Consider the following 27435-nt stretch of genomic DNA (forward strand, 5'->3'; position numbering starts at 1 on the left):
CAGTTTGACTGGTTGATTTGAAGTGTTATTGACATCTGGGTGGGTTATTGAGAAATCCATGGAATCTGTGTTGCTTGCATTTGTTGTTTATTGTGCAGTGTGGCATGTCCAACCATAGTTTGCCTGTTAATTACATGTATCTCATGTTAACCCTGAGTATAAGATAGATATTGTAAATTGTTTTACTTTTCTGACCTTGTATAGTTACTTTTATTTTTGTTTGTTCAAAACCAGTGGAATATTATCATCTCAGTTGATGTTATAACTGGATGGGAAGTTCCCAAAATGAAACTCTGGCTCAAATGTAATGAAACATGGAGAAACCAAGTCACAGGACCACTGATCAGATTTAACAACTAAAAAAAATTAATAAACATAAAAAATTCAGATCACAGTATAATACCCCTCTACTCCACTTTATTTTAAAATTACACACAGGTTTTAGGATTAACACAAGTTGCAATATATGTCTGAAGCTATAGTGGTCTCATTAACACACAAAGTCCCTTTTAAGCACACAAGATAACTATGGTCAAATACATACTCCGCTCTGAACTCAAGTTGTCAGTGGATTTCTCCTCAGAATTCCCTGGATGATTGTCACATGAGAGTTTCCAAACTCAACTCCCAATAACACACTTGAAAATCTTCTCTCACAATAATGCTTTGCCTTAGCAGCTTACATTCCAAATTCCAGGCCAGGTTTCAAAATGACACTTTTACACAAAGTTTCTGCTTCACTTTTAACAGTGAATCTAGTCTAGGATTTTACATAAACCTCTTGAGGATTTCTTTCTCTTGGCTGCTGTTCAAACTGTTCACAATTGCCTTATCTCTCAATTCCCAGACTGTATAAAGATGGCATTGAACGTTCATTTTACCTCATAAGTCTGTTGTCCCACTTTAAATCTGGTTACTGTGATTGTCTCCTCAACTCAGAATACTTCGTTTACTCTTCTTTGAATTTTCCCTTGGTCTCTTCAGCCATCTCAAACTTTCTTTCTGTCCCATTCCCTGGTTATCTGGAATGTAACTTGTACTTTAGGAAACCTGCCTCTTTGTAGCTCCTGTCCTGCCCAGTCTTTCTTCTGGCAGAGTTAAGATATGTTCATTCCCTGAGGTCCTGTCTCCAATTGCAAAATATCCAGCTAAAACTGAAACTTTACAGCTTTCTTATCATTAAAAGGGTCTCCAGTTGTGAAGCAACCCTGCTATTTCTATTTATTCTTTACTCCATAACCATCTCTAAAGCAGAATAGAATCACATTTGGAATCAATACCAACCTCCATACATACAAACACCTTTGTCCAGCACGAATCTAACTATAGGTTTTACCCTTTCAGGCACAGAAACATAGATACCCTTAAAACTATACCTTATTTCTAACGTTTATCAATACAAGGATAAATCCCTTAAAACTGTCTTTGTTTTCCTAACAGGAAGTTTGTGGCTTTATTCACTGAACAAGTGTCTTGAATTTCAAATTTGGTCTACTTCGAACAAAACATTTTTGGTTCAAAATCAGATCTCAACCAAACCTTGGGGGTCTGGTCTAGGATCAAAACAGAGGCAAAGATAACACAAGGTACTGATAGTAACAGATCTATAAAACAGAAAAATTAGTGTCTGTTCAGAAAAGTTTAATAATAACCCACCAGAGAGTAATCCTCAGAAAGGCCAATATATTTAAAGAATTCCTGCTATGATGGCATAGTGGACAGTGAAGAAGGTTATATCCGATTGCAACTAGGTCTTGACCAATTGAGCCAGTGAGCAGACAAATGGCAGATGAAGTTTAATTTAGATAAATGCAAGGTAATGCATTTTGGTAGATTGAACCAGAACAGGAATTACTCAGTTAATGGTAGGGCACTGGGGAGATTTACAGTATAAAGAGATCTAGGAGTACAGGTTCATAGCTCCTTGAAAGTGGAGTCACAGGTGGACAGAGTGGTGACAAAGGCATTCAGCATGCTTGGTTTCATTGGTCAGAACATTGAATACAGGAGTTGGGACTTCTTGTTGAAGTTGTATAAGCCATTGGTAAGGCCATACTTGGAATACTGTGTGCAATTCTGGTCACCCTATTATAGAAAGGATATTATTAATAGAAAGAGTGCAGAAAAGATTTACTAGGGACTTAATGGTTTGAGTTATAAGGATAGGCTGGATAGACTGGGATTTTTTTCTCTGGAGCAAAGAAGATCAAGAGGTGATCTTACAGAGGTCTATAAAATAGTGAGGGGCATAGATCAGCTAGATAGTCAATATATTTTGCCAAAGGTAGGAGAGTCTAAAACTAGAGGGTGTAGGTTTAAACTGCGAGGGGAGAGATACAAAAGGGTCCAAAGGGGCAACTTTTTCACACAGAGGGTGGTGAGTACCTGGAACAAGCTGCCAGAGGTAGTAGTAGAGGCACGTACAATTTTGTCTTTTAAAAAGCATTTAGACAGTTACATGGGTAAGATGGGATATGGGCCAAATGCGGGCAGTTGGGATTGACTTAGGAGTTTAAAACAAAGGGCGATGTGGACAAGGGTCTGTTTCCATGCTGTAAACCTCTATGACTCTATGATGTTCTTACGCAGGTAAGATAGTGACCTTGTCTTCTTCTATAGGTTGCGATCACGGTCTAAGTTAGAGCCTAAATTAAACTTAATATATAGAACAGGTAAGATAAATAAGACATCTAACAGAAACATTCAAAATCATGAAAGAGAAAGATAATATCAGCAACTCAGGACCAGCAGGGGCGTGAGTTTGGGTTCATAGCAGAAATATAAGCACTGAAAGGGCAATGCCCAGCCAGTCCCTCTACCCCTGGGGTCTCCAGGCACCTCCACGCCACCGGCATGATTATCATGACTTGTTTTGATTCGCGCCAGTGTGATGTCATTCTGCCAGTGGAGGATGATATGTTGTGGGGAGATGCGACCATGTAAAGCTCTTTAATTAAATTTACAATGTATTGAACTGCATGGAAATTAAGGTCACACTCTCACTGGGCAGGAACCTGACCACATCACTGGCAGGGAAGATTTCAAAATGAGATCTCACTGGCACAAATCCCGTTTTGATCCTCTTGCGAGATTTAGTGACCATAACGGGATTTGCATCCACGATGAACAGGGCTAGTAGATTGTGCCTGTGGCCTATAATCCAATTCTGTCACAATATTTGGGAAGCAGTTAGATCAGCCCATGAAGTACAATATTCATGAATGCAAGGAAGGAGTAGAGAAATTGAACTGGAATACATACCTCCAATCTAAAACCAGAGCCACACAGAGGAATTGGCCAAAATTATTTTCTTCTGTGCTTAAATGTCTGCAGTTTTACAATGTGTCAGGCAGAATAGAGTCACAGTGTCATAGAGGTTTACAACATGTAAACAGGCCCTTTGGCCCAATTTGTCCATGCTGCCCTTTTTCTTAAACCCCCAAGCTAGCCCAATTGCCCGTATTTGACCCATATCCCTCTATATCTATCTTACCCATGTAATTGTCTAAATGCTTTTTAAAAGACAAAATTGTACCCACTTCTACTACTACCTCTGGCAGCTTGTTCCAGACACTCACAACCCTCTGCGTGAAAAAAATTGCCCCTCTGGACAGTTTTGTATCTCTCCCCTCTCACCTTCTAGTTTTAGCTCCTCTAACTTTGGGAAAAGATATTGATCATCTAGCTGATCTAGCCCCTCATTATTTTATAGACCTCTATAAGATCATCCCTCAACCTTCTACACTCCAGAGAAAATAGGGACCAGATCAAATGCACAATTATGGGAGATACTCACATTTTACTTTTATTATTGTAAGAAACAGTCACCTATCAGTTACATTTATTCGGTACTTCTAACAAATCAAACAAATCTTCTCCATAGAATGAAGTTTAAGTTTGATAGCACAGCCATTAGTGGTAATAGCATGTCTGGAAATTTGCATTCTTTGACACCTGTCACCAATGAAAACCATTTGCTCAGCTGTTTGGAAATCCTAAAAAGCTATCCACTGCTCTTCAAAAGATCAATACATTTGATTAGTTAGAATTCAAAGGCTTCATCCAGACAATGTGACGATGCTCCTCAAGCTATAAATACAAAGAGCTTCTCTTTGAATCATCGATAGCTGAAGTCAACTTTAAATTTGAGATATATTGATCCATCCAGGATTTCAAAGAAAAAAAAAACCTATAACCGGATAGTTTTATGACATGAAGCAAAATGGAGCACGGATTCCATCACATCCAGGTTCTAGAGACATAAAAACTGTACAATAATCCAGTCCCCATTAACATAGGTTATTGATTAAAACCGTGAAGCTTTGCAGAGGATTTATTTGGCCAGAGTTTATAGAAAAAGACAAGCTGAACCCCAGAGAGAGTAGCAGAAGCTGGTCATGGAGTTAATGTACTTTTGATTGAGAGCTTAGAAATTGTCTGAAGAATTAAACTGTATAAGCAAGCACTCTGTTTAGAAATGCATTAACAGAATATACACTGAAGTTTTATGACTATAATATACAAAGTATTGTTTCCCAATAAATTGCAACATATTGGACAGGGTTTTCCATTCTACCCCCCGACCCCTTGCATATTTTCTGGAGGCGGGCAGAGGTGGCCTGCCATTAACCAACACTGTGAGCTTCTGGTCCTGCCAATGTCTCCAGGTTTTTACATGTTCTGCATCTTCCGCCACCAGGGAACACACCGTTGGATGTCACCATGGGTAGAACCGATGGTAAAGGCTAGGAAGTTTCGGCCAATACATCTCAATCCCAAAGTCATTATGTTAAAAGTTTAATCCTCCTAATATGGATGTTATTACTGATCAAGTCAATGAAACATTTCAGTCTACTCCCACTACTCCAAATATTAATCCTCTGCATGGCATTAGGTTGGGTTTATCATTAAAAAGGATCCTGCTACCTATATAATGGGATTTAGAGTGATCACATTAGAGAGTCACATTGAGGAATTCAGCCAAAACCATAAATTGTGAAAGCAGAGCTGAAGTGAAATGTCACCAATCGAGTAATTATTTCCTTGCACTTCCTCCTACTTACCTATTTGTCCACCAGAGCAATTAATCCAATTGGCATTTCTATCAGTACTGCAACTCCTACACTTTGTCAAGTTGCATGTTTCAGTCACAAGACTTAGTTTAAAGCCTAGTTTCAGAGAGTAAAAAAACTTGCATTTTTATTCAGCAGCTGATCATGCTTTCAGATGCCTGAAAATGTTCACAGCCAATTAAGTATCTTTAAAAGTCTTGTGAAGTCTCACACCACACAACTCCACAAACAATTCATCTTGTTTTGACTGAGGGAGAAATCCCGTCCAGGATACAGAATAGAATAGAATCCCTACAGTGCAGAATGAGGCCATTCGGCTCAACAAGTCTGCACAGATTCTCCAACATAGCATCTAACGTAGGTCTACCCCCTGTCTTATCCGCGTAACCCCAAGTATTTACCCCGCTAAACCCCCAACCTACATATCTTTCGACACTAAGGGATAATTTGACGTGGCCAATCCACCTAACCCGCATATTTCAGGACTGTGGAAGCACTCCAGAGCACCTGGAGGAAACCCACAACACAGGGAGAATCTGCAAACTCGACACAGGGCTGGAATTGAACCTGACGCTGGTGTTGTGAGGCAGCAGTGCGAATCATTGTGCTACCATGCCACCCAAGGCAAGGAGAAATCTGAGCTCTTCTGCTAATAGTCTAATTGAATATTTAACAGGTAAATGGAAGCCATCTGAAATAGGATATCTCCAACAATGCAGCTCTCTGGTAATGTAGCACTAGCTACACTGATATTTGCCCAACTCCTGGAGAAAAACTTAAATCCTTCGTTTGCTAATCTGGAAGCAACTGAGCCAAGCTATTAATTCTCATCTTAATACTCACTCCAAGTTTAAAAATAATTAGTGAGACCTGGAAATATTTGGCTATTTTTGCCCTTCTTTAGTCCTTGGGACATCATCCAATTTCAATCATGCCCACTATCATTCTAGCTGTCATCAGATAAATGAGAAGAAATCAAGATTTATCTTGAAACCACTTTGGTTTTTATAGGTGAATACCATTCAAGAAGGACATCCATTCACCGAGCTATCATAGACGACCCATTTAAGTTTATTTACAAGTGTCACAGGTAGCCTTATATTAACGTTGCAAAGTACTGTGTTACTGTGAAAATCCCCTGGTCGCCACTTTCCGGTGCCTCTTTGGATACACTGAGGGAGAATTTAGCATGGCCAATGTATCTAACCAGTACATCTTTCGAACTGTGGGAGCAAATCAGAGCACCCAAAGGAAACCCACACAGACATGAAGAGAACGTGCATACTCCTGCAAGCTGGGAATTGAACCCGTGTCCCTGGCATTGTGAGGCAGCAATGCTTACCACTGTGCTACCCTTCACTGTTAGCATAAGAGCTATTCTTTTTACTTATAGAGATGAGATAGTAGGCCTGTTCTACACTGGAAATCAACAAATATTGTCAGGATCCCACATTGCATACTGGGGCCCCAAAAAAAAATCAAACTTGTACCATGTTTCTTCTTTAAGTATGAAAATCATCATTTTAACTCTTTTAACCATCCTTCATGCACACATGTTTAAGCTATTCAATTTTTAATGAGACTTGTGTTTATACTTAATAAATGCATTTAAAAAAGAGATCTAAACGGGAAATTAAAAAAAAGCTGTTCTAAAAATTGCAATAAAATTCCAGAAGAATCACATTGATTCTGGCTGTACATGAAATCCTACAAGTTTACAGAAAACCTTTATGTGAGGCTCTGTAACTTGGAGCAGGACCTGTGTTACGGGTGAAAATGCATTTAAAAAACAGCGATTGACAAAATGACTTCAAAGATTGAGAAGATTTTGGAATTTTTAGTTAACTCGCTTTATGTCTGAAATGCACAATTGGCTTGCCTCCCAGTTGTGTATATCCCTGGAGGAAATACACCCTGATTATGATTATTACACTACACTCTGCATCCACTCCTTTCCTTCTCCTCTATGTACTCTATGAATGGTATGCTTTGTCTGTCTAGTATGCAAGAAACAATACTTTTCACTGTATACCAATACATGTAATAATAATAAACCAAATTTAAAAAAAGAAATTCAAGCTTCTGTTTTACTTTCTGTGTACTGAATCAAACTTTGATAATATTATCTCGGATGTGGAATGCTGTTGCTAATATACGATAAAGAATACCTAGTACTCATGCAAAGCAAAAAGTCTGACAGCACCAGGTTTCAGTCCAACCGATTTTGGACTAAAACCTGGTGTTGTCAGACTTTCTACTGTGTTTACCCCAGTCCAACGCTGGCATATCCACCTCATGCAAAGCATCAGTGAGCTGGTACAGCAGCTTTTGTATTTCTGGCATGGATATACAGGTCTGGTTTAAATGCCAGCAGTTTTATAACGCTGCCATATTGTTTCTCTGTTTTGTTAGTTCTGCGATCTATCATTCTGTGTGTACCACAACCAACACAACAGATTTGCCAGTTCATCCTGCAAGTTTCCCCGAGTCAAAGAAGATGAGATTAATTTGATTTGATTTATTATTGTCACATGTATTAGTATACAATGAAATGTATTGTTCTTTGCACACTATACAAAACATACATAGAGAAGGAAGGGAGAGAGTGCAGGATGTAGTGTTAGCTAGGGTGTAAAGAAGGATCAACTTAATACAAGGTAGGTCCAATAAAAGTCTGACAGATCTGTAGTCACAAAGGAAATCAAATCAACCTGGATATCAAAAAAATATCCTTTGTACAATCAGACAGAACAGAAACATAAGCTCTGGCAGAAAAAGATGGAAATATGAAATAAAAAGCAGAAACTACTTGGAATAGCCAGCAGCTGCAAAATGTTAAGGCAAACTAGCATTTCTGGTGTGGACCCTTCCTCAGAAGGGAAAAACAATTGTGAGCCACACCAGTTCTCAATCAATCACCGCAATCATCATGTTATGTATGAACAAGTGTATCATCAATGATTACCATTATGTCTTGAGCAACACTGCAGACAGCTAAGAAAATGCAACAAGTTCGCCCTTTCCTGTTCCAACATTTCCTATGTTTGTTACTGCACAGTGTGCCAAAGAGCACCTACCTTAAATTGGCAGAAGGATATTGGATCTGTTCAAACATCAAGGGGCCACAAACAGTGAGAAATTGAAGCATATGCTGAGGATTAGCACAGGCAAAATAAAAGGCCTTCAATACCATCCTGCACCAAAATCAAGCAATATTGAGTAGCTGTTATGAATCTGCCAATGGTTAAATGGCAGTGAAATGTTAAGATTCTTGCATGTTGCTGTTGCGTAACTAAATGTGTGGTTAGCACTGTGGTCACACAGCACCAGGAACCCTGGTTTGATTCCCGGCTTGGGTCACTGTGTGTGTGGAGTTTGCACATTCTCCCCATGTCTGTGTGGATTTCTTTTGGGGTGCTCTGGTTTCCTCCCACAGTCCAAAAGACGAGCTGGTTAGGTGCATTGGCCATGCTAAATTTTCCCTCCGAACAGGTGCCAGAGTGTAGCGGCGGGAGGATTTTCACAGTAACTTCATTGTAGTGTTAATGTAAGCATGTTTGTGACGCTAATAAAATAAATAAACATATTTTATTTTGATGAACTTTCCATAATTTGTCCCAGCCAAACTGTGGTGGGGAGTGGCAATTCTCCCATCTCGCTGAACTAGTTTTTTAGCGCAATGGGCTGGGAGATTCTCGCATCAGCCGATTCCTGGGATTTGCGCATGCGTTCCCACCCTGATAGCGCCTCCCAACCCAAGTTTTTTGGCACTGAACAATTCGTGCAGAAAATCAGCGTAACGGACATTTGCATGTTTTTGCATACTTTACAATCTCCATCCTTCTTAATATCTCCCACCTCTCTGACGTGATGTCACTCTGGCGCGGTTTACAACTGCTATATAAAAGTCGGGAGTTGACGTGGCAACGTTGAACAGGAGTAAGGAACTATGTTTTATGGAGCTGCAGCCTCCAGAGTGCTGAAAGGGTTGGAGGCCGGACCTGGAGATTTGCTGCTCACTGTGGGGAGCTTCCGGGTGATCTTCAGGTGCTGTGTCCTGGCCCCGTGGGGTGGTACAGGGCCTGTAACGGAATGCTGGCCAGGCTGCACTCTGCAGCTATTGTGCTGTTCCTTTGTTCTGGCTGTGCAGTGTGGTGAGGGACTGGACTGAGTGCTGGGGTTTCGGGAGGGGGTTGGGGGAGGGAAATGCACCGTGTTTTGCTTGAGATCTCATCAGTTCAAGCAGCTGGTGCTTTAAGCAGGGGCACTCACGTTAACACAGACACTCATGCTGCATGTACTCTGCAGTGAATGGGAACCCATCTTGTGATAAGTAGGAGTCTGTCTCTGCCCTGTGTCCCTGACCTGCAACACATGTCTGGAAAGGAATGCTATAGTTGCACTCATGGCAACTGTTTAAGGGCTGGAATAGAAGATTTGTTATTAGCCAAACAGGCTTTGATTTGATTTGATTTATTGCTGTCACATGCATTGGGATTCAGTGAAAAGTATCGTTTCTTGTGTGCTGCAGACAAAACATACTGTCTATAGAGTACATAAGGGAGAAGGAAAGGAGATGGTGCAGAATATTGTGTTACAGTTATAGCTAGAGAAATTTTTTGTAGAGAAAGGTCAATTTAGTATAAGGTAGAACCATTCAAAAGTCTGATGGAACCAGAGTAGAAGCTGCTCTTAAGTCAGCTGGTATGTTGGTACAGGATATTACGAAACCAAGGAAGGATTATTTAAGAAAGCGAGGATCTTGACGTTGATATGGCGGGATGTGGAGTGAGAACAGTTGGGTGAGGGTGGAATGATAAACATGACCTTTGGATGAGACACAATTCAGGTCACGAACCTCTAGTGATAGGAAGTTTGTGATGAGTGGAGGTGGGGAGACTGACAAGGAGAACATCTGACATAGCTGTCTTCAAAACAATGATGGAATGGATGAGGATGTTAGCAGCAGTTAGGGGGCAGAGGGGTGGGGGCACAGGCGGTGGGGAGCAAAGACCAATAACATTCTGGACAGGCTTGGCAAATCAGCTTTGGGTAGAAAACCCATCTCAACAGAAGTCTGTAAGTGTGTACCACTGGACTAAAACTGAGGAGGCAACCAGAGAAATGATTGTTCAAATTCATTCCCTGGACACTAGCGATTCTGAGAAGACTGCATATTACCGTGTTATGTATCCAATAGAGGAGTGTGTGATTTGCAAGGAATTGTGGAGGTGGAAGTGTTTCCACACATTGCTGTTTGTGTCCTGCTCAACTGGAGAAGGCAGAGGAGAAGAAGATGCTACCTAAGTAACTCCGATTTCTGCAGTGCATGCTGTAAAGAGTTCGGTTACGAGCGGTGTGCCTCAGGGATCTGTTTTGGGGCCACTGCTGTTTGTAATTTTTATTAATGATCTGGATGAGGGTATAGTTGGGTGGATTAGTAAGTTTGCTGATGACACCAAAGTCGGTGGTGTGGTAGATTGTGAGGAAGGGTGTCATAGTTTGCAGGGTGACTTAGATAGGTTGCAGAGCTGGGCCGCGAGGTGGCGGATGGAGTTTAATGTGGAGAAGTGTGAGGTAATTCATTTCGGTAGGAGTAACAGATGTGTTCAGTATAGGGCTAACGGGAGGACTTTGAATAGTGCGGAGGAGCAGAGGGATCTAGGTGTATGTGTACATAGATCCCTGAAGGTTGGGAATCAAGTAGATAAGGTAGTTAAGAAGGCATACGGTGTCTTGGCGTTTATTGGTAGGGGGATTGAATTTAGGAGTCGCAGCGTCATGTTGCAGCTGTACACGACTCTGGTGCGGCCGCACTTGGAGTACTGTGTGCAGTTTTGGTCCCCACATTACAGGAAGGACGTTGAGGCTTTGGAGAGGGTGCAGAGGAGGTTTACCAGGATATTGCCTGGTATGGAGGGGAGGTCATATGAGGAGAGACTGAGGGATTTGGGGTTGTTTTCGCTGGAAAGAAGGAGGCTAAGAGGGGATCTTATTGAAACATATAAGATGATTAGAGGTTTAGATAGGGTGGATAGTGATAGCCTTTTTCCTCGGATGGAGAATGCTAGCACGAGGGGGCATGGCTTTAAATTAAGGGGTGGTAGTTATAGGACGGATGTCAGGGGTAGGTTCTTTACCCAGAGGGTGGTGAGGGATTGGAATGCCCTGCCTGCTGCGGTTGTAAATGCGCCTAGTTTGGGGGCGTTTAAGAGATCTATGGATAGGTTTATGGACGAAAAGGGATTGGTTTAGATTTGTGGGTCAGTGTTTTTTTTTTAAAAACTGGTCGGCGCAACATCGTGGGCCGAAGGGCCTGTTCTGCGCTGTAATGTTCTATGTTCTATGTTCCTATGCTGAATGGCCAATCTAATGGCTGACAGCCAGAGCTGCTGTACATTACGTTTATTCTAGCCTCTCGTCAAGGAAGGAGAAGAGGTGATGGCCCAGGTGGTATTATCACTAGACTATTAATCAAGAAACTCAACTAATACTCTGGGGACCTGGGTTCGAATCCCGCCATGGCAGGAATTTGAATTCAACAAAAAATATCTGGAAATAAGAGTCTACTGTTGGCCATGAAACCATTGTTGATTGCTGGAAAAGCCCATCTAGTTCCTCAATGTCCTTTAGAGAATAAATTCCTACATGAGACTCCAGAGCCACAGCAATGCGGTTGACTCTCAACTGCTCTTTGAACAAGGGTAACTAAGGATGGGCAATAAATGCTGGCCGGCCAGCTAGCGTTGCCCATGTCCCATGAATGAAAAAAAAAGGAGACAATGGAGGAGTCTTTTAACTAGCAGCATTGGTGAGGATGAAACACTACAGGAGAAGGAAAAGCAACTGTTGGTAGATAAGAAAGATGCCAGCGTCTATTATGCTTAAGCATGGTAGCCAGAAAGTCCACTGAGCTATTTAAGGGAGGTTTTAGTGTCAGAGATGGAAGGGTATGTAACTATTTTGGGCCTTAAGATTTTAAAGTTTATTTACTAGTGTTACAAGTAGGCTTACATTAACACTGCAATGAAGTTACTGTGAAAATCCCCTATGATGTGGGGGACGTGGGAGAATGTGTATGGGGAAAAAGACCAAGTTATCTGTCTGAGATTGTGACCCTGGAGAGGTGCAGTATTTTTAAACCCAAGGTCAAGGCATGTGAGTGGGAAAGTTAATACGAATTAATGGACTCAGTCACTGGGTCAAAATCTTGTAATTCCCTCCCAAACGGCATTCTGGGTCAACCCACAGCATGTGGACTGCAGCGATTCGAAGACAGGTCACTACCACCTTCTCAAGGGCAAACAGGGATGGGCAATAAATGCTGGCTAGCCAGCGACACCCATGTCTCACGAATGAATTAAAAAAACATGAAGTAGGACTGAAGTAGGCCAGTCAGCCCTTGGACCTGTTCTGCCACTCAACAAGATCATGGCTGGTCTGTTGTGCTTCACATTTTACATTCACATTTAACCCTAAAACCTTTGATTCAATACCTAATAAGAATCTATCTACCACCTTCTTAAAAATACTCAATGACCCCGCCTCTACCTCTTTCTGAGGCAGAGAGTTCCAATCCCAGAGAAAAAAAATTCGCCTCACCTCTGGCCTAAAACGTACAAGCTGCCACCTTGCAAGTTCCCGACTTCACAGCAGCATCCTCAAACTGTGCCCCCGCAGGCAATTCTCATCCGAGCCTCCTTCCTGATTAGGCACGGTACCCATACATGCCACTTGTCCTCAACCTCTGACCCACTGGGTGTGCTGACACAAACCGGATCCAATAATTACAAGTGCTTGACCACCTGTAAGCTAGGTTTTATGGGTTCGCTGCTAGCATTAGACTTTTTTCTACCTATTACTCATCTTAATGCACCACTTGTCATGTTTTATACTCCTGACCTTGGAAGATTGCAAGTTAAGCTTTTATGTTTAAGCAACAAGCAGGAGGGTCTGACTGAGGGTAGATCACTCGATGGAAAAGGAAGCTTGGAAGTCAAGTCCTTTGATCAAGCTGCTGACTTCTACTTATAATCACACTTTGTGGCATCTCGTAGGAACAGCAGATACCCTTGAGACAGATTAGCTGTGACTAGTTTCAGAATAAAACTCTGTGCGCACCAACCAAAGATGTGCTTAAAACTCCAGTCTCAGGAGTGTTCAGTACCACATAACACAAGACTTCTATTTCACATGCCATCCATCACTGTGATCTCTGAATCAGATTGTGTCAAATTGAGTCATTTTGCGGCATATGGTTTGGCGCTGGAGGCTCAGAGGAAGATTAACAATTTAACAGAGGAGTGGAAATCTAGAATTGCACTAAGTAAGTAGCTCCTAGAAGTGGAAGTTTACATTTTATGAGTGGAAGATGAAGGCTGCCAGAAACATGATTTTGGGTGACCACATTCCAAGAGCTCAATAGGAAGTAAGTATTCAAAAATATAGATTGAGCAACTAAAATTTGGATTTGGTACTCGGTATTTGGAACAATGTGCTCCCATAAAAGCACCATGCATATTACCTTACAGGCCTTTCAGTGGAGTACAGTGGGTAATGCTGATATTCCAATCAGCTCTGGAAATAGCCTTAATGATTAACAAGGATATTGGTCATTCAGGTTATTCTTTGAATAGGGGAGGCAATGACGTGGGCGAGTAATCTAGATTTGCAAGGTAGTGCACTGGAAACCTTGGTCTGAATCCCATGATGAAATTTGAATTCAGTAAAAATCTGGAACTAAAAAGTCTAACGATGACCATGGAACCATTGGCAAATGTCTTAAAAACCCATCTGGTTCATTAAGGGAAGGAAATCTGCCATCCTTACCTGGTCTGGCCTATATGTGACTCCAAGTCCACATCAATGTGGTTGACTCATAAATGCTCTCTGAAATGGTCTATCATGCCACACGGCTCAAGAGCAATTAGGGGAAGGGCAATGAATGCTGGCCATCTAGTGATATCCACATCCCTAAACGAATAAAAAAATCACTCTCATCAATAACTGAGGTTAATCATCTCTATTTGAATACTACGATATTTGCAATCAGAATTAAATGTATTCATGCAAGCTCGGAGCTTGGAGAGTTTCTTTGATGTCTAGTTGTTAATATCTGTTGAACAGATATTGATTTTTTTATTGGAAAATATCCGGCATCACTGCAAGACCCGCATCCCTAATTGCCCTTGAATTGAATGATTTGCTAAGCCACTTCAGAGGGTAGTTAAGAGTCAACTATATTGCTGTGGAGTCACATATAGGCCAGACTGGGTAAAGACCTCTCCCTAAAGGACATTAGTGATGCAGATGTCTTTTTACAGCAATTGAATTTTCATGTTCGCCACTTCCAAGACTAGCTTTCAATTCCAGATTTATTAATTGAATTTAAATTCCTCTAGCTGCTATGGTGAGATTTGAACCCATGATGACCCCAGAGGATTACTAGTCAGTGACATTATTGCCATGCCAACATCTCCCTCATCCAGTTACCACCTAATTTATATAACATACACTAACCAGAGTCTATCACTATTGATCCCTTGAGTATATCATTAACCTTTATTTCACTGATTGGAATAAAAAAAAATGAAACTCAATTTTTAGTTATCAGTTCTCCAATGATAATGTTGCCCTAGTGATTTTTTGCTAGATATCAGTCTTCATCATGGTATGGGAGCCTTGCATCTTTGATCAGTGATACCAACATCAGCAGCAATACGAACAACAGGAGCACTATCTTCAGCAGCAGTAACTGCCTTCTCCTCAGCCACATGCCATCCCATTGGACAGATAAGATGAAAGAGATTTAATTTGATTTCTTATTTCACATATATTAGTAAATAGTGAAAAGTATTGCTTCTTGCAAGCTATACAGACAAGGCATACCGTTCATGGAGAAGGAAAGCAGAGAGTGCAGAATGTAGTTTTACAGTCATAACTAGGATGGAGAGAAAGATCAACTTAATGCAAGGCAGGTCCATTCAAAATTCTGATGGCAACAGGGAAGAAGCTGTTCTTGAGTTGGTTGGTATTTGACTTCAGACTTTTGTATCTTTTTCCCGACAGAAGAAGGTGGAAGAGAATATGTCCGGGTGCAAGAGGTCCTTGATTATGCTGGCTGCTTTTCCAAGGCAGTGGCAAGTGTAGACAGATGGATGAGAGGCTGGTTTGCATAATAGCCTGGGCTTCTTTCACAACCCTTTATAGTTTATAGATATTCAGCTGGATGGAAGTGAGAATCTCAAAACAAAGTCTACAGGAAAGACAGAGGGTCAGCTTTCTCAACATGCTTGACCGCCTAAGTCTCAGCAAGATCAAGCTTTCACTGCCATCCGCAGGCCAAAATCTCTATTCCAGTGGAGTTGAGGGAGTAACGAGAGGTACATATTACTTGCATTGCGATGGAGGTAGTGGCATAGTGGTATTGTCACTGGACCAGTAGTCCGGGGACCCAGGATCTGGGGACCTGGGTTCAAATCCTACCTTCGCAAATGGTGAAATTTGAATTCAAAATCAAATTGAGTTAAAAACCTAATTGGCTGCCGTCAGTGGTGGTGGAGGCGAACTCGCTGGGGTCTTTTAAAAGACTTCTGGATGAGTATATGGGGTTTAATGAGATTGAGGGTTATAGATAGGTCTGTAGGTTGGTAGGTGTTGATGTGATCGGCGCAACTCGTGGGCCGAAGGGCCTGTTTGTGCTGTAGTGTTCTATGTTCACAAGGCATGAGTGTGTGAAGACCAAATAAAGCATAACACTGAGAAATGATGCCAAACCAAATGAAACCATTTATTGGCACAAATACTGATTCCACCAGTAAAACAGTACCAGTAAGATCGGGGGCGAGGCGAATAACCGGGCGCGATCCTGATTTTTCACCTCCCGTCCGATCTTACCACTTCATCTCACTGGAAGTTGGGAGGGAGGCGGCCTTTTGTCTTACGCTCTTGGTGTCTCTGTTGTAGCTTCTTAGAACTCATTGGCAGTTGTGTTGTCACAAACTGGGAAAATCCATCAGATTAACATTCTGTGTTGTGGGATGCTGGACCCTGGCCCTGGATAGTGCTTCTGCAGTCGTTTGGTGCCTCACCTGGATGCACACTGTCTAATTAAACAAAGTACCAAAGATGCAAGCAAAGTTTCTGAATTCTGTGGAGCATTCTGGCAAGTTCCATCTCATCTGGTAGTGAGACTAATAGTTTGTGACCCATCTCGATGATCACTTTTGGTAAAGTCAGAGAATTTTTCACAAGCTCAAGAATTATGAGACCCTCTTTTTTTATAACTGCCTACAGCATCTCTGTGCCTGATAGGTCCCTGGGTGTGCATTATACTGGACATTAGTATTCAGCCGCTATTGGTTTAGGGCAGTTCGTAGTCCTGTTGATGAGCTATCCATTGCAAGGCTGTTTGGCACAGTCATAGTGAGCCAGGATATTTGGTGAGAGCAGCATGTCTTTGATCTGATGGGATGTACACTCCTGGTGTGTACCCCAACACCATACTTGGGCCTTTTTCAGTCGGTGCTACAAGAGCTCCATGACTTATCAAGAATTTTGCATGCCAGTTTACCATGTCTAGGAATCTTTGGTAATCTGGAGGAGAAGACAAGGTTGGAAACTCACTGATTTCCTTTGCTTTATGTGGGTATGCCATGATGCCTCTGTTGCTCATAATAGACAAAAAAACTGAATGGCAAATTCACACTTAACATTCAGCATCAATCCTGCTCCCTACAAATGGTTCAAGACAGCTTTGTTCTCATATTGTATTCCTCAAAAGTTGTTCTGTAGACAAGGATATTATCCACCTGGCAGATGACTGCTTTGATGTCTTGTAAGATGGCCAACATTGTATGTTGAAAGTTCTTGGGTGCTGAGGTAATGCTGAAGGGCAAACGACTGCATCAAGTTTCAAGAACGCTGTACTCTTGTAGAGCTTGGCTAAACTGTTGTCCACTGAGGAAATTGGGTGGATTTCCCTCACCAGAGCCTTGCTGGGTTGTGTCAGGTTGACACAGATGCAAAGCCAAGCCATTCAGCCCACTACCGAATAACTACTAGTCATGGGACTCCCTTTACATCATCATGTGAGTGGTTTCCTTTCTCCAGTTCAATATCAACCCTTTCAGTTCTGAACATCCTAATACTACAGGTTGCAGAATATGGGCTCTGCAGTTACAGTTAGAGCTGTAAGCATGTATCAGAGTGTGCTCTCACAATGTAAAGGACTACATCTCATTACATCCTTTTGTGTCTCTGTCATGAATGTGCCTAGTAATAAGCAACGCCAAGAATGTAACAAGACTAATTAGCCACCAGTGTTTTGAAAAGTTTTTCACAGGATGCAAGTCTCCCAGTAACAAGATTAGCAGGCTTTAGACAGACTAGAGGAAGTCATCATCATGCCAATAGGAAACACCTTAGTTAGATGATTGCTCCGTCAAGTAGAGGCATATATATGTTAAATTTTTACAGTCAAAGAAGCTGAAGAGACAGACAGTCAATACATAGAGAGAACAATCAAAGGGAAAAATATTATAATTGTCAACACTGAGAAGCAGGCAGACAGATTCAACTTAGCAGCCTGGAAGCCAGTTCTAGCCAGCAGACAAGGACCAAGAGTGCGGAAATATTTGTGAAAGCAGTCAAAACCATATCTTCGCTGAACTAAGATAGGGCATTTTCCAGAATAACTTCAATTGTGCACAGTGTGGTAACTATAAGCTGCCCTTTACTTATAGATAAATATACTTTGGATCAAAAAGTGTATTACTTCATTAACTGCGTAGGTGTGTATAGTGGATCCTGTATGTAACTGTCTTAGATCGTTATAGACCTATGAACTATGTACAGTCTGGCCATCCTTGATATTATTAAACTGGAAAGAGTGCAGAAAAGATTTACTAGGATGCTGTCAGGACTTGATGGTTTGAGTTATAAGGAGAGGCTGGATAGACTGGGACATTTTTCTTTGGAGCGCAGAAGGCTGAGCGATGATCTTATTGAGGTCTATAAAATAATGAAGGGCATAGATCAGTTAGATAGTCAATATCTTATCCCAAAGGTAGGGGAGTCTAAAACTAGAGTGCATAGGTTTAAGGTGAGAGGGGAGAGATACAAAAGTGTCCAGAGGGGCAATTTTACCCCTCTGAGGGTGGTAAGTGTCTGGAACAAGCTGCCAGAGGTAGTAGTGGTAGTAGAGGCAGTATTTTATGGTTTTGGGACAAGCGAGGCCATAGAATCCCACCCAAGGCCTCCATGATCCACCCCTCCGTGATCCCTGCTCTAGCGGCTTGCATTCAACTCCACCCAGTTATTTCAGTTAAAATTGCATTGGTCATTATTAAAACATCTTCAGTTCAAGGATAATACAATGACTTCCTTGCCTTTGAATATGCTTTATGGGCTCCAATTGCTGTTAATTTTCTCTAAATATTTGAAATATCTCAGTCCATTTCACATATGAAGTACCACACATAAAATCTAGCTTCAGGCTCCATACCAAGTTGGTTAACACTCCACCTAGTGGGGAAAATGTTTTGCAGATGTACACATTCAGATTTCCCAGAAGACAACGTTGGGCACTTCACCCTCTGGTTAATGAGGGACTTTTTCCGTGCTTTTTGTGTTTTTTTATTTTCGGTCTTAATGTGTTCTGTAAATCCATGTGGTTTTCCACACAATTTCCCACTTTAGACAGCAATGACTCCGACTCCTCCTTTACTTATTATCCCATCGTAACTTACCAGTTAGAATGATCATAATTCATGTAATAAACCATTAGTTGTGGGAACTCCAGCCAGTTCTGGTCACTCGCTGGGGTCTTTTAAAAGACTTCTGGATGAGTACATGGGATTTAATGGGATTGGGAGTTACAGATAGTTCTATGGCCTGGTAGGTACGGATATGATCGGCGCAACTTGTGGGCCGAAGGGCCTATTTGTGCTGTAGTGTTCTATGTTCGTAGTATCTTTGGGTATAATTGGAGTGGATATGGCTAATGGTTTCAAGTGTATCTGGAAACATTTGGACAGAATTTTGCCTTTTAATTATAATCTTAGGAGCCAGTTCCTGTGACAATAAATTTTAAAGTTAAGTTTTCACTACAAGCTAAACGTCAAAAATTACTTTGCCAAGCAATGCTTTCATGTGCATTGGGAAATAGAATTATCTGTTTTTAACACCTAATAAAATTTGACAGTGTGGCTAATTTTGAAGAAATATTGCATCCTTTTTGGTTTCTATCACAACTATATTCATAATAACTTCCAGTCAATTTCCTCTAGAATTCTACAGTTATGTGTTCTTGCTAAAATGTGTGGGCACATGCTGCAGACAATATTGTTTCAGCATTGTCGTAGACCCTTCATTGATAATGTGCTTGAAATTGGAGCTGTCTCAGAGTTCACTGGTTTCCCAACACAGTAATTTTCATGTTTGCTTAAGAACAGAAATGTCTTCTTTTCTTCATCTATCTGAAACTGAAAAGCACCATTTATTTTCCATGTCACCCTCTCTGCTTTTAATGGTAATTAATGCAGTGCCTCGGTCTTTCCCAAGCTTCCTAATCAATGTCCTTGTGGACCCATGTATTTATCTAAATATTTTCATCTGTTGTAGGAAGCCACCATTTTTATTTTCAAATATTCAATTTTTCATCTGGATCGTCTTTCAGAATATTCTGGGGAAATTGCTACAGAATTTCCACTTCTGACAACATGGCTTGGACCAGTTTTCATACAAACAGCCCTTGCATGCACTATTTTCATTCCAGGGAAGTGGGGCAGGGTCAAGTCTGGCCTCTGACACCTTGGAGCAGTTCAGAGGAGGTCACAGAAACAGGTGAATGTCGAGGATGACTGGTTAACAGATACGTAGGACATTGACCAGTTATATTAAAGGATGTTATGTCCTGTAGCCTCCGTCCTTCACTTCACCCCCACCCCCCACACCCAATCCACCCCATGTCTTCTCAATGCTTCATATTCCCCATACCTCCTCACATTCCCTATGCTCCCTCTACACCCTGTATCTATGCTCTATAGCCACTCACCCAGCATCCACTATGGACAGATCTCAGGAGCCATGTGCTGATGAAAAATAATTAAATTTCTAAAAATCAATTAGAAGTGTCATTCCAACACACGAGTGTTATGATCTGTTTAGGGACAATTAATATTTAAAGAGAAATCCAATGACTTCGCTTTAACTGATGTTACTACATCGTTAATCACAATGTTTTGCATTATAAAACAAAAACATAAACTTTACTGTGTGTAAAACACTTAAACAAGACAAGCAATGTTAAGTTAACTAATTGACATAACTTTTCTTAGAAGGCACGTAATCTAAAATTTATTTACTTCTGTGGATCTATCCATAAGTATGCCGCAGTTCTCTGGACACTACTTCAACACTCCTCAGTTCCAACTATTTTCAGAGGTAAAATTTTTATTTACTATCTCATGGCTGTGGATCCAATGGTTCCTTGCTGTGATTATTTTTTTCCATTACTTCCAAGCTCATCGGCTGGCTGCATTCTTTGCCACTGTGGGGGATTTTATAGATTCTTCCACTAGTTTCAAATTGTACAATCTTCCATCTTCCATTCTATCACAAAGTTCAGACTTCGATTAAGCCTTATCAGCAGTCCACATGGCAAACCATAGATTATAAAATCATAGAATCCTATAGCACAGAAGAAGGCCACTCAGTCCATTGAGTCTGTACTGACCACAATCCCACCCAGGCCTTATCCCCATTACCCCATGCATTTACCCTAGCTAGATCCCTTGACACTAAGGGGCAAGTTAGCATGGCCAATCCAGCTAACCTGTACATCTTTGGACTGTGGGAGTAAACATGGAGGGAAATGGAGTTTAAAGGAAAGAGTTTACAATGCAAGGATTAATCCAGCCTGCAAATCTCAGCAGATTTGAGCACAGGTAAAGACAATTAGAATATCAGCTGCTCTCCCACGATGAAATTAAGTTTTTACTCTGCTTCCAGTGGCAGTTACTTTGGTTAGCTTCTCTCGGTGAGCTGTGAACTGCACACATCAGTTCCAAACTGCAGCGTCGACTTAGATGGCTCTGATTCTCTTTATATAAACTCAGCCATGCTTCACTTTTCTTTCTTGTTTCACTTTTCTGTTTCCACTCAGTTTCTGCTTTCAGTTAATTTGTGAATTATTTCAGTTTTGCCACCTGATGTTTTATAGCTCCACCTCTTTTATTCTGGCCCATAATGTGTGATAGCCTCCCAGCATTGCATTTACCCCATTTTCGACAGTTAAAACTTTAGTTTTTAAAACTCAAACACCCAAGCCACTAGCTAGATATTCGCAACATTTGATACTGAAAAAACTGTCATCCATGAATCTCATTCAAAAATGTAAATATTGTCAAGTAGGCAATCTGCTGTAAAAATAGTCAATCTATTTCGGTAATCGTTTGAAAGACAACTAATCCTTTAATAATATTTTAAGACTGTCAGTCAAAATATCTAGACAGAGCCCTGCTGAAATAGTCATAGAATCCCTGCAATTCAGAAGGAGGCCATTTGGCCCATCAAATCTGCACCAAAAATCCCACCCTGGCCATAACCCCAAAATCCCATGTGTTTAAAGTTTATTTATTATTGTCACAAGTAGGCTTACATTAATACTACAACGAAGTTACTGTGAAAATCTCCTAACTCCCCTGAGACTAAGGGGTAATTTAGCATGGCCAATCCACCTAATTTGTACACCTTTGGACTGTGGGAGGAAAGTAAAACACTCAGAGGAAACCCACACAGATATGGGGAGAACATGCACACTCGATACAGTCACCAAAGCTTGGAATTGAATCTGGGTCCCTGGCATTGTGAGGTAGTAGTACTACCACTGTGCCACCATGCCACATCACCTCCATTTCTTCCTTTCTTTGCCCAGATGTGGTTCTGAACATTTGAAACTCAGCCAAGCATTCGTAATGAGGTCAGTTATAATAACAATCCTTGGGAAATGTAAACATTGAAGTGTATTGAAATTTTGTAAGTACATGACTAATGGTCTTTTTCTAAGCTAGACCAGATGGTCTGTCAATTGAGACACTCCAGCTGTTGGTGTGTTTTTTTTTACGTTAAGCGAAAGCTGCAGACTTTTAAAAAAAAAAATTAAAATCTGTGGGGTAAAATCACATCAGATCGTAATATGTAAACAGACCTTAATTCCACCCTTCACAAGCATTTATACCTCCTCTATAAATTTATGGTTTCCATACTGCGGTTTAAGCCTCTTAAAAAGGAAAATGGGGTCTGTTTGAATTCAGCACTAACTTCAAATGGCCCAGCTGATTGGTGTTTTCATTGTGTGTGATTCACACTCTGCAGGACTTCCGCATCCAATTCCCGTCCACCATTGTCAAAGCTCCAACAAGTCCGTCTGTCTTGACAGTGATCCTGCCTCACGTTGTATTTGTCATTTCATGGCAGCTGGGAATAAATCAACAAGACTTTTGATTTTGATTTGATTTATTGTCACATGTATTAACATACAACGAAAAGTATTGCTCCTTGTGCGCTGTACAGACAAAGCATACCATTCATAGAGGAGGAAATGAGAGAGCGCAGAACGTAGGGCCCGATTTTACCAATCGGAGGCTAAGGGCCGGATCCACGCATAAAACGGATCCGAGCCCGGAATCCTCGTTCCAGCGCGCCCATACACTTTTTGCTGGCTCCGGTCCGGTCCGCTTTGTGGGTGGGGCTTAGCACCGCCGGAACAATCGGAGCTCTGAACTACCACATGTGCAGTTCGAAAAAATCTGAAACAGCATGTCCTGGGCGCGAAGGACAAAAACAGCAGAGAGGGGTGGTGGTGGGGGGGGGAGGGTGTTGAGCCACGATCGGACTCCCCTGGGAGGCAGGTCACCCCTGGCAGACCCTCCCCCCGGATCAGAACCCCTCCTGGGAGGCAGCCACCAACCGCCCCCCCCCAACCGTGTTTGGACCCTCCCTGGGAGACAGCACCCACCTCGCAATCGGACCTCTCTCCACCATCCTTCTGACTTGCAGTCGTTGGACAGCCTGCAGCACCTTCCTGGCCTTCCACTGGTGTCTGCCGGAGGAGGGGGGCAGGCTCAAGTGGATCTCTGGTTGGAGGGGGGTGGTGGAGATTCTCCCATGTCCATCCTCCCCCGCCCCCATCCTCCACCAGCCGATCTGCTCGGATTCGGGTGCAGATCACATTACAGGCCCGACGTCCGAATTTACTGAGATTTCACGCCCGAAAACGGGTGCGAATTTTTGGTAAAATTGGGCCCGTAATGTTACAGTCATAGCTCAGGCATAGAGAAAGATCAACTTAATGCAAGATAAGTCCATTCAAAAGTCTGACAACAGCAGGGAAAAAGCTGTTCTTGAGTCGATTGGTACATGACCTCAGACTTTTGTATCTTTTTCCCGAAGGAAGAAAGTGGAAGAGAGAATATCCAAGGTGCATGGGGTCTTTAATTATGCTGGCTGCTTTGCTAAGGCTGAGGGAAATATAGACAAAATCAATGGATGACAGGCTGGTTTGCATGATGGATTGGGTTACATTCATGACCTTTTGTAGGTCCTTGTGGTCTTGGGCAGAGCGAGAGCCATACAAAACTGTGACACAATCAGAAAGAATGCTTTCTATGGTGCATCTGTAAAAGTTGGTGAGAGTCGTAGCTGATATGCCAAATTTCTTTAGTCTTCTGATAAAGCAGAGGTGTTGATGTGCTTTCTTAACCAGAGTGTCAACATGGGGCAACCAGGGCAAGTTGTTGGTGATCTGGATGCTAAAAACTTGAACTTTTGACCCTTTCTACTTCTTCACCATTGACGTAGACAGGGGCATGTTCTCTTTACACTTCTTGAAGTCGATGACAGTTTCCTTCATTTTGTTGACACTGAGGGAGAGATTATTGTTGCCACATCAGTTCACCAGATTCTCTACCTCATTCCTGTACGCTGTCTCGTCATTGTTTGAGATCCAACCCACTACAGTGCTGTTATCAGCAAACTTGAAAATCACATTTGGGGGGGAATTTAGCCACACAGTCATAGGTGTATAATGGGTATAGTATGGGGCTGAGAACACAGCCTTGTGGGGCACCGGCGTTGAGGATGATCATGGACTTCTCAGGCAAGTCAATAAGCTTTTTACTGTGCTACCATTTTAGATTAGTATTGTAACAGTCAGTCACACAAGCACCTTCCAAGTTATAGGAAATAGTTAAAATACATATTTTCTCTACTGATACAAAGCTTTAATCCAATATTGACACATCTCCATTCCATATAGCAATTCTAGTTTTGTATTCACAAAATATCCAGAATTCTGTAACACACTATGATCTGTTTCTGTGGCAACCCAACTGTATTCTGAAGCAAGAGAATGTACATCCTGCAGATCTGACTCAATTTTCAGGACACCACAATCTCACATATTTTTTAAGATTCGCTATAAAATAGACTTCAACGAATGGCTTTAGTTTGAAATATCACTCATTTTAAACTGTTCGAAAGCAGTTCACCACATTCGTGCTTTGACCCCTTGAACTTTCTCTGTCCTGTAGCAGCAGGTTTGAAGGTGCGGCTGAGAGAAAGATTGAAGATAAGGGCATTATGGTCAGTGCTTTCCCATCTCTTGGCAATCTTCATAACTGACAGCGGCTACACACCTGGCAGCTACAGGTAGCCAATAATGAGCAAATAAGTAACGAATGAAGGGTGGGATGGAGGTGGGGTGGAATGAGAAAGATTCTGCCTGATTTCCCCAACATCACAACTGACTTTGACAGCTCCAGGAAGCCACTGGAGCCATTGACAGGCCTGAGGAAGTGAGAAGCTGGTGTTTGTGGTCAAAATTAATCTCGCTTCGGGGTTTCCTCTCCAATCCAATGGTCCACACCAGCTTCAGGCCTCTTTATTTTTGGAATCTTATTCTCAGTTCTGAATGCTCCATTTTGAGGTGCCTTGCCTTTCTGCCTAAGCAGTGTCCACCCCAGCTGAAAGGCTGCTGGCCATCCACAGCTGAGTGCCTTCTGACTGGGCCTGCAGTCTAAGGGACCCTTTGACTTGTGTTAATTGGACAACAGATGGAGAGGTGGCCAATTAGAAGGGCACCTCAGAGAAGATCATGCCACTGTGTATAGTGCAGTCTCAATTCCTGAAAGTATTCCATCAGCTCAAGGTATGTGCCTTGTATGCTATCTATTTATAAAAGTTGTCACTTAACATTTAGCTGACTTTTCACGTAACTAAAGCGTAACAAGTAACCAATACTTAGCAAATGAATACCTGAACTGAGTGTCGTCAGGGGAAAACTAATTTTCCAATTTCATAATGATTTGCAGCTCGATAAATCCCATGCTATTCACACATTATAATTAAACTCACACAGATGGCAAAAGCCCAACATGTCACGGAGTGAACTGTAGCTGGTTGGTCCATTAAGTTCTATTTTTTTTCGACATTCCCATTGCTGGGAAGTGGTTTATGATTAGGTGTTCTTTCTATTCCTCACAAACTTCAACTAAAAGTTCCATTTTTTTTGTGCTGGAGCTACCATCCTTTCTATTCACCTCCAAATTCTCTCCAATGTGTTCAAGATCTTTTTGCAGGCAGGAGATCCAAAATTCTATTCAATTTTCCCAGTATGTGAACTGTGGCAGCTATTTTCTTAAAGCACACCAAGAATTGCAGGTCTCGTATTGAATTGACCTCAAATAAAGTAAACCTTTAATTGCGGAGTTACAGAATTTAGTTCTAGCTGACCGGGGTCAAAGTGCATTGCTAAAAATCAGATGATCCAACATGATTTATTCCATGGTTTGATATCATTACTTTTCTAAGATGTCATGACTTTGTACATTCTTTCATGCCATTTTGCTCCTGACTATTTAATTCACATGTATTCTAACTGCAGCACTCTTGAGTAAAGTTCACTATTCTGGTAGGATTGCATTTTCACTTGGCTTTTACATTCTCTTGGCTTTCACTTCCAAATGATTCTGCATCTGACATCTTCCATTGGTTTACTCTCTTAATCCCTTTTATGTGACTTATTGACAAATTTATGGTTTATCCTATTTTTAATCTGTTACTGCACAGCCAAAATTGAAATCAATAATACTCCTTGTTATTTCTACATATATCTTCCAGCTTTATCCAAATGGTTACAAGTCTCTTTTTGGATGCTTTCTTCAGATGCAACAGATGGATCAAATATTAAAAGAAAATCCATCCTCTTATTGCCAAACATCTCTTGGATCTGGCTCCAAAAGTCTTTCATTCCAAACTGGACACAGGCACCTTCCCTGATAATTGTCCAGCCGAGAAAAATCCAATACCCATCGTGATCAGAAGAAAGGTGTGAAAACACTAAAAAGAGAAATTCAGATAAATATGGTGGGGAAGAGGAAAAGAGCACATTACAGAAAATCACAAATATAGTCTAGGGGAAAGGCAAATTAAAACAAAGCAGATGGTTAAATAAGAACAACCTTTGGAGTTTAAATGGGCAGCCGTCAAATTAAAATTGCTTGGCAAAGCTTCTTTTCTTCTATTTATTCACAATTATTTTACGTTGCCAGCATAGACCCGATGGGCTGAAAGGCCTCTATGCTGTAAAAGTCTATGGCAACGAAGTAAATTGCTTTCATCTTCTTTGTGTCTCTTATGTGTACCATCAGCATCACAAAAATGAGGTTCTTCTCCTTGTGACCCCTCAAAAATTAGTTCAGTACCTCATCTATTTAAACAATTCCTCCATAGAAGAGCTGAAGAAAATCAGTGAACGATAACATTTTTTGATACAGCATTAACAAAAGATCCAACTTAGTCAAAGAATAATTAGGTAAATATTTATGGGGCTGGGGTGGGATAGAGAATGGGTGGACATAATTTCTGTAGTGATGTAAAAAGGCAGAAATAAAACATATATTTTACATGCGTTATGCCATTGCATTACAGACAATTGAAGAAATGGTTAATAGATTATAGAAGTTCTTAATAAAGTAAGAATTGTTCTGGAGCAATGAATCATTCTTTTCCTTTTCCATATAACTCTCTGAGAATTGTACTTTGAACATAGCAGTAACTGGGTTTAGACTGAAATTATTTAATGCTCACATGGAACAGAATGCTCTCCTGTTTGGGTTTCACTTTCCTGCTTTTAGTTATTCTGGAGTAAGATTTGTTAATCTAGTTGAGAGCTTTGGCTCTAGATTACTGTTTAATTCATGCATGATACAGAATAATCCCTTTGTACCCAGCAGTTAGCTTGGTCGTGTGTTAATGTTACAGTGGAGTTGACCATTTAACTTTGCTAGTTCAGTCAAAGTTC

This window comes from Carcharhinus amblyrhynchos, chromosome 13, assembly GCF_965287045.1.
Source record: "Carcharhinus amblyrhynchos chromosome 13, sCarAmb.v2.hapA, whole genome shotgun sequence".
NCBI classification, from domain to species: Eukaryota; Metazoa; Chordata; class Chondrichthyes; order Carcharhiniformes; family Carcharhinidae; genus Carcharhinus; species Carcharhinus amblyrhynchos.